Source organism: Morone saxatilis, unplaced genomic scaffold (genome assembly GCF_004916995.1).
Source record: "Morone saxatilis isolate NCDOM2014 unplaced genomic scaffold, NCSU_SB_2.0 Contig6, whole genome shotgun sequence".
Lineage (NCBI taxonomy): Eukaryota > Metazoa > Chordata > Actinopteri > Moronidae > Morone > Morone saxatilis.
The window spans coordinates 10,407,022-10,414,374 of record NW_023340206.1 but is presented as its reverse complement, the minus strand read 5'-3'; positions in this window follow the sequence as shown (position 1 = coordinate 10,414,374).

The following is a 7,353-nucleotide window of genomic DNA, read 5'->3' as shown; positions in this document are numbered from 1 at the left end:
CTCTCTCTCTCTCTCCCCCCTTTTTCCCATCCACCTCTCGAGCTGTCCTGTAAAATAGAGGGAAACAAAGCTGGTGAAAAATATTTAAAATGTTAAAACATTTATTTAACTTTAAAATACAACTGGTCTTTTTTTTCATTTATGATCATGGCATGCAAAACTCTGCATAATAATTACCGGACTGTATATAATGGCTTGGATTAATAAATGAATGAATGAATTAATTTGCCAGCAAAAGACCCGATTATTCAGCAATAAAGGTTTTAACACAAAGATGTGAGTCTTTCACCTTCATACCAGTTTTCCTCATGCAATGCAATTTTAAAAGGTTCCAGACGGCATGAAACAGAACATAAACACGAGTTTAATAGCAGTACCTTTGGTAGTATTAGCAGAGCATTACAGTGTGGATTCAGGAATTAGCCTGCAATGAGAAGTCATGTCCAAGGGATTGAATAAATGTTTTCTTTGAAAAGCAGAGAGAGACTCAAAATTGGGCAAGGGCCGAAAATTCGCCGGGCGGAGCAGACTCATCATCGTACTCTTTATGCATATTAGTGTCCTGTAATGGTTCTCAGCGCACACTGGCGCGTCTCACCACGTCTCCAACCCAAAGAAACCAATACACAGACCTGGAGGTGAAGTAGTCGTCAATGCATGAGAGCCACGTAAGAAGAGTCAATGTATTAGCAGAGGCAATTAAGCGAGCCCATAGAGATATGTGAATCCAGGAATGCTGGGAGCAAGAACGTTCAAAGAGGAAGACAAAGCGGTGTACAGAAGCCGTCAAAAGCTGGACATGCAAAGTCAGCTATAGCTGCTGAAGGGAGTTGCCAGCACAATAGAACCAATCCAACTTGGTGATGGACACTTTAAAGCGAGTCAATAAGACATGCTAGGAGATGATTCCCTTATATCTGGCATGGCTTAGCGTTCTTATGTAACAGGCTGAGCTATTCCCACATGCCTCAAACCTTAATACGGGCCCTAAATATCAGACAGATTAATCAAGAAGCCCCATATTTGTGCTCAAAAGTGGTCTTTGTCTCATTGAACATACATTGCTGGGTAATGCGGTGTATCGTTTTCCAAAAAAAGAAATAGAAAAACTTAAGTGTTTACTGCTGCATTATGTGTATATGTTTAAAGGTTGAGCTAATTTTAACTACTTTACTATTGGGTAATTTAATCAACAGAAAAACAGCCCTGTTTTCAGCTTTGTGAGGACGCATCTTTCAGCTAATCCAAGAGGTTATTTAAACAGTTTATTCAGCTTTAGAAGTAGGAGATTTATCTCAACCCCTTAAAAAGGAACACTTCATCCTTCAGTTTATCACTAACATTAAAAATCACTGGACAGGAGTGGTATGAAAAATTGTAATCTGTAAGTAAAAACAAAAAGATGACAATTGAAAATTGTCATGCTAGCGTAGGCTAACTACTACTAAGTGTGATTTAGCTGCCAGAGTCACATTAACTTTGGTTAATTTCATCTCAACAGGGGTCACCTTTGAGGGATTAAAATAAACCAGTGAGTCTAAAAATGAAAGAAGCCAATTTATATAATCCTGCTCTGCACCAATACAGCTTTCTTCTAGTATCCCTTTTGCCACAAACAAAACAAGCCATTATACGACAAGCAAGGTAAACCTCCAGTACAAGCTGTTTATTCACACCCCAATTTTTTTTTAATTAATTCACGAGAAGTGTGTGCACACTTTACAATGTGAATGAGCTCATGTGGGTTCTCCGGAGTCAGGAATGGCAGCTGTCTGACATTCACACCGCTGGAGGCAAAGGTATGAAATATAATAACCTAAAAAACTCCACAATGAGCCAACATCTTGCCTTCTTTCCGTGAAACATGACTGCCAGAGCTGTCCAGACTAATTAAGGGATCATTTTCACATAAATGATGGATTCCTTTGCCTCCACCTATTCTGTAGGTCATGCTGTAGTGGGTGGGTGAGAATTTACAGCCACCTCCTCTGTGGGTAAATTGCAGTGCACATTACACGCTTTGAAGTACCAACAGTACCGAACCACAGGTATTTTGGCCCCATGTTGTGAAACAGTTGAACGTACCCTTAGAGAGTTTTGTCATGTGTTTTCGGGAACTTTTGTCGAATGTGAGAGCGTGATGTTGAGCAGAAATGCTTTGTTGCTCACGTGATTGAGGAAAAAAAAAACTCAAATTCCTTCCTGCTTGTGTGTCAGAAGAAGCCACAAAGCCCTGTTTTATTTCTGCGCTTGGCAAAATTTTTCCATTAAAATCTTCAAAACAGGCTCACTTTTACGCCTCGTCAACCAGACCAGGGCACTTCCATCCTCGTACAGACGTGATACACACACACACACACACACACACACACACACCATTAAGACAAACAGGCTGCAGCCATAACGCCGAAGCCACTGTGCTCTCTGCAGGGTGCAACTTAAAACACACATGCGTACATTTCTTGACAGGCAAAAAAGGAGTGTTTTGCATTCAGAAACAAAAAATCCAGAAGCAGTAGAAGTGGAAGCAGACAGTGCAAACAATTCCCAGCATTCCTCTGAGGAGCAGAGTGAACTGACCCCAGCCTTTTCTTTTGGCACATAGGCAGAGACACTGATACCTGAGTGTGGATTAGTGTAGTGTGGTTGTTTTTGTCACGATCTTATCACCAAAAACGGGTAATTAGTAAGATTTTGCTTCCTTTTAGTAAAGACACTCACACCTGGATATCTGGCATATCTGCAGAGCTCCCATAAAACCTACAGATCGACACAGAGGATCTGGCGCCACTATGGGCAGGACAACCTATTCTCTTTGCTTTTTCGTAGGTTTACGCACAAAAACTACAATCGTGGTCACTTCTTCCTCCTGTGCTCCTGATAGAGAAAGGTCATGATTACTACGGCCTCTTTTGAAAAACTTTCCAATCTTTACAATAAAAATGTGTGTTAATTTATGAATGTAATTATAATAATGTAAGTATTTGACCTTTTCACTGACATTTCACTGTTTTTTTTTATCATCTAGCGAAATGACTTCCAGCAATGGAAACAGCTGAAGTCAGCAGTCTCTGGGAGACTTTATCAACTCTATTAAATCTCACAACAGCTACAGTGTTGATGTATTAATCTCAACCTGCCTCACATCACGTGGATGTCGAGAGGATTCTGGCAGCGTCATTTCAGCGTCATTTCAAAGACGAGGAATAAGGACTGTGAGAGAAAGATCGAGTCTAAACAGAGACGGAGTAATAATAAGAACGTAGCCAGGCCAGAAAAGGAAAGGCAGAATACTACTGTTGGTCTCCACAGTGGGTCTGTGCCTCCTCAGCAGCTAGACCATGTTTGTCCAGCTTTGACGGCCTGAACACGCTCTCTCTTCATTTGCCAGGGGGACAAGTTTTTATTGGCTCGATTTGGTCACATGCAGAGACATTACACACAGTCTATGTTGACTGAGAAGGATGTCGCTGAGAACCCATTACAGACACTAAATCCAAAGAGTCACAAGTTTGTCCGCCTGTCTCAGATACATGGACGTTGTATAACAGTAGTGGTTCCCATGCACAAAGTCTAGAGCTCCTGTTTGATTTTGGTAAATTAGAACTGAAATTATGTTTAATTGTCTGTAACTATAATGCAATACAAAAACTCAAAAAAATGTGTCAATCATTGCCAACAGCTGCTATCTAATGTGCTACCTGTTTCTTATTGTAAAGCTGCTCTGAATGTTCCACTATGTAATTGTACTGATAAATGAGATCTGCAACTAATTATTAGCTATAATTAGTACTGTACGTAAGTTTTAAATTAATTTAAATACCTTTGTTTCATAATGCAGGTCTTTTTTGGGGGAAGAGAGAAGGGAGGATGCAATTAAGGTCTAAGGATGAAGAAAATGCAGCTTTTTACTGAGGATTTTAATGCAAATGTTTGATTGTCAGTAAAAAATATTTTAAAATGCAACATCTGACAACAATCTACACATTTGATGGATTTTGTGATGGGACACACAATGAGATAGACATGGTCTAATACTGCCTGGCATGCATCGCATTGTACAGTAGATTGAAGTAAACCTGCGTGTGAGAATTCAGGCTCAGCTGATTAAAGTAAACTTGAGTCTATTACATGAGATACAGCAGGCAGAGGGACTAACTGACTGCAGGTGTGTGGGGAGGCAGTTGGCTTCCTTTTTAGAGCTACTGGTATTTATGGTATTTTTCACATGAGCTGCTCAAAAAACTGCTGGCCTATTGTGGACATCCTAATGTCAGGTTACAGAATGTGCCTTATTCAGACCACCACAGACGTTGAAACGCAGATGTTCTTGACCAGTGAAGCTGATGTGATGGATTCACAGACACAGAGGGTCATGAAAGGTCTCCTCTCTCTTACACCTTTAGCTTAGCTGCACAAAGACTGGAAACGGCTAGCCCGGCTCTGTCCAATGGGCCCCCACAATCACCTCTAAAGCCTTTGGTCAGAGCCACGCTAGCTGTTATCCCCTGTTCCCAGTTGTAATGCTAAGCTAACTTCCTAGCTGTAGCTTCATATTTACTGTACTGACATGAGTGTGGGAATAAAAATGGGCAAGTAACTGAAAAAGAGTAGTTACAGTTACTAGTTACTTCTCTCAAAAACAATTGAATTACTCTATAATTTTCTGCATATAAAAGTAATTAGTTACTAGGGAAAGTAACTTATACATTACTGCTTCTGTTCTCTTATTAATCCACACAGCTATCAGCTGTATTATTTTAAAGTTGCTGCATGCAAAGACAAATGTATCTAGCTGTTGATACTCCCACCTGTAAACTACACTTATTGTCCTGGTTAGTAAACATTAACAGACCTTTGCTACAGTAGTTAGTTAATAAATAACCGGAAAATCAAGTAATGAACCCTTTTAAATTTCAGTAACTGTAATTAAGTTATTTAATTTGAAAACAGAATTTGTTACATTACTAGTTACCGAGATAAATGCATTTTGAAATTTGTGATATGTGTCAGTATAATGCTGACGACTGTGTCCTTTAGCTTTGATGCCCAAAGATACTTATAGAAATAAGAAGTCAGAGAGTAAATTAAACTTTAAAGTCTTTCTCAGGCTACAAAAAGCCATCAGATTTCTTGTTCTCTCAGACATTTGCCTCACTGACAACACTTCAGTCATGCCTGCAGACATTACAGAGCCTACAAACTGATGGTGACGCAGTAAGTTGCTCCCAGTGGAGAACTTGCCTTTTTCACCCTTGTTTAGAGAGGTGGATGCTTGTTTGACAAAAGTGTTTGGGAACTTGTTCACATGTTCACTGTCCACAAATTGCCTGTGCATATGCAGGCTTTGTCCAAATGTTTAGTCTACGACATTTTATTATTCAGTTTGTCTTCCGAAACACCTAAAAGACTCCCTTCCTTCCTGTCTTCCCCTTTCCTGCTGGATTCCACGCAATGGAGCAAAACAAATGACTTTAGCTTAGCCCTTTTCGCTCTCTTTTTGCAGATTCTGTAACAAATTTATAACATATTTAATAAGCTGCTGTGAGACTTTTGAAGTTGTCGACCTCCAAATGAATTAGGAATTTATAGCTTTCTACTCTTAAAAATGTGCAGTCACACATTATTCCTTCCTTTCCCTCTAATGATTAAACCAAAGCCTGTTCGCGTCTGTGGTCATCTTTTCTGCTTCAAAAACTTCTTCAAAGAGGAGTATCCTCTTGTGAATAGCTTTCTCTCAGTTTAGATTTTTAGTGCAACTGGCCTAAGAACTGAGCAGCAGGATTCACACTTCTCCTCCACACTGAGATTTGTCTGCATTTAGTGAGCGCAAACCTGCCTTGCTAGACTTGGCGCGCCTGCTCGTACATGTGTCACAGGCCTCACCTCCTCTGGTCTCAGTCCTCGCTCTCACTAATATATTTTTACAGGGTTTTCTTTGGCAGAGGATTGGGGACCGTCCTGCGATGGCGTCCAAGCTAAACAGAGAAGCGTTACAGGGGACGACAGATGATTCAGGACGGCGCGCAAAAAGAGTCTGAAACTGAACAATTTTGTCATACCAAAGACGTTGTGCTGCTGGATGGCGCTCCCCTAACCTTGACACTAGTGTTTTAACAGATGTTAGCCCTATTTTGCATTAATAATACTTCACCCCTTATTTTTTTGGCAAGATTTGTGTCTTATGATAAACCCTGCCGATACCCAGATATATATATATTTGCCTTGGGACAAAAACCAAGAAAAATAAGATTTCTGTATAGAGTAAATATTGGGTGAAAGCAAACATGTGCATTTAAAGGTTGTATTGGAACACACATATGGTCCCTTGTTTTGTTTTTTTTACCATTTTTCATGTCTGTGTGAAATATAAAGCATAATAACTACAATGTGGCTACATGTTTTTCTCTCCTGGTTCTTATTCCCACCATCCACTTCACACAGTACTGTAAAACATATATCATTCTTGGTTTAGGGAATATCAAGACCAAGAATATGTGATATCTCTGTGTGGGTAAACTTACGTAACTGCCTCTTAAACTGTTCCTTTCTCCCTCAATCAGCAGGAAAACAACCCAAACACTAATATACCAGGTTCGTTTTGCCCCCTCACACCATAAAATTTACCTGTTTCCACTATTGCCAGTGAGTATTATAGCAAAAGCATTGGCCATCATCTTACATCAAAACACATCTCTATCATTGAGGATGCATACTAACACGTAGCCCAACTGCACAACAAACAGAAACACACTGTTTAGGAATGTATACAAAAATAAAACTCTATGAGAGGAGGTATTCAGATACTTTAATTTAGTAAAAGTACTAATTCTTGTAGTAGAGGAAGTCCCACAATTAAAATCTTACTTAAGATTAGATTATTTTGACTCATGCATTAATATTAAAGCAGGATTTTACGAATGTAATTGGTTGAGGTGGAGCTCATTTTAAACTGCGACAAATTATTTTCTCTATGGATTCATTTTGCTGATTATTTTATCAATAGTATAGATTGATTACTTCGTAAAAGTTGATAAAATAGTGAGAAATGCAGTCCCAGCTAACCAGTGACACCTGCATAATGCTTATCCGAACCTCAAAATTAGAAGCTGGAACAATGTGTTTTTGCCTTAAAAATATATTTACTTTTATGTCTACATGGGTCATTTACCTTTACAACAGTATTTCATAAGAACTTGATACATTTTGTGTGCAAAAATCTGAATTTGAGTCATGCACATTCAACACAACACAAGGTGTTCAAAAGTCACATTTATCTGAGCATCTACAGCACTGTGCCCTGTGAGCATCTGCTTTCTGAAACATCTTAAAAATGCAACATTATCGCCACTT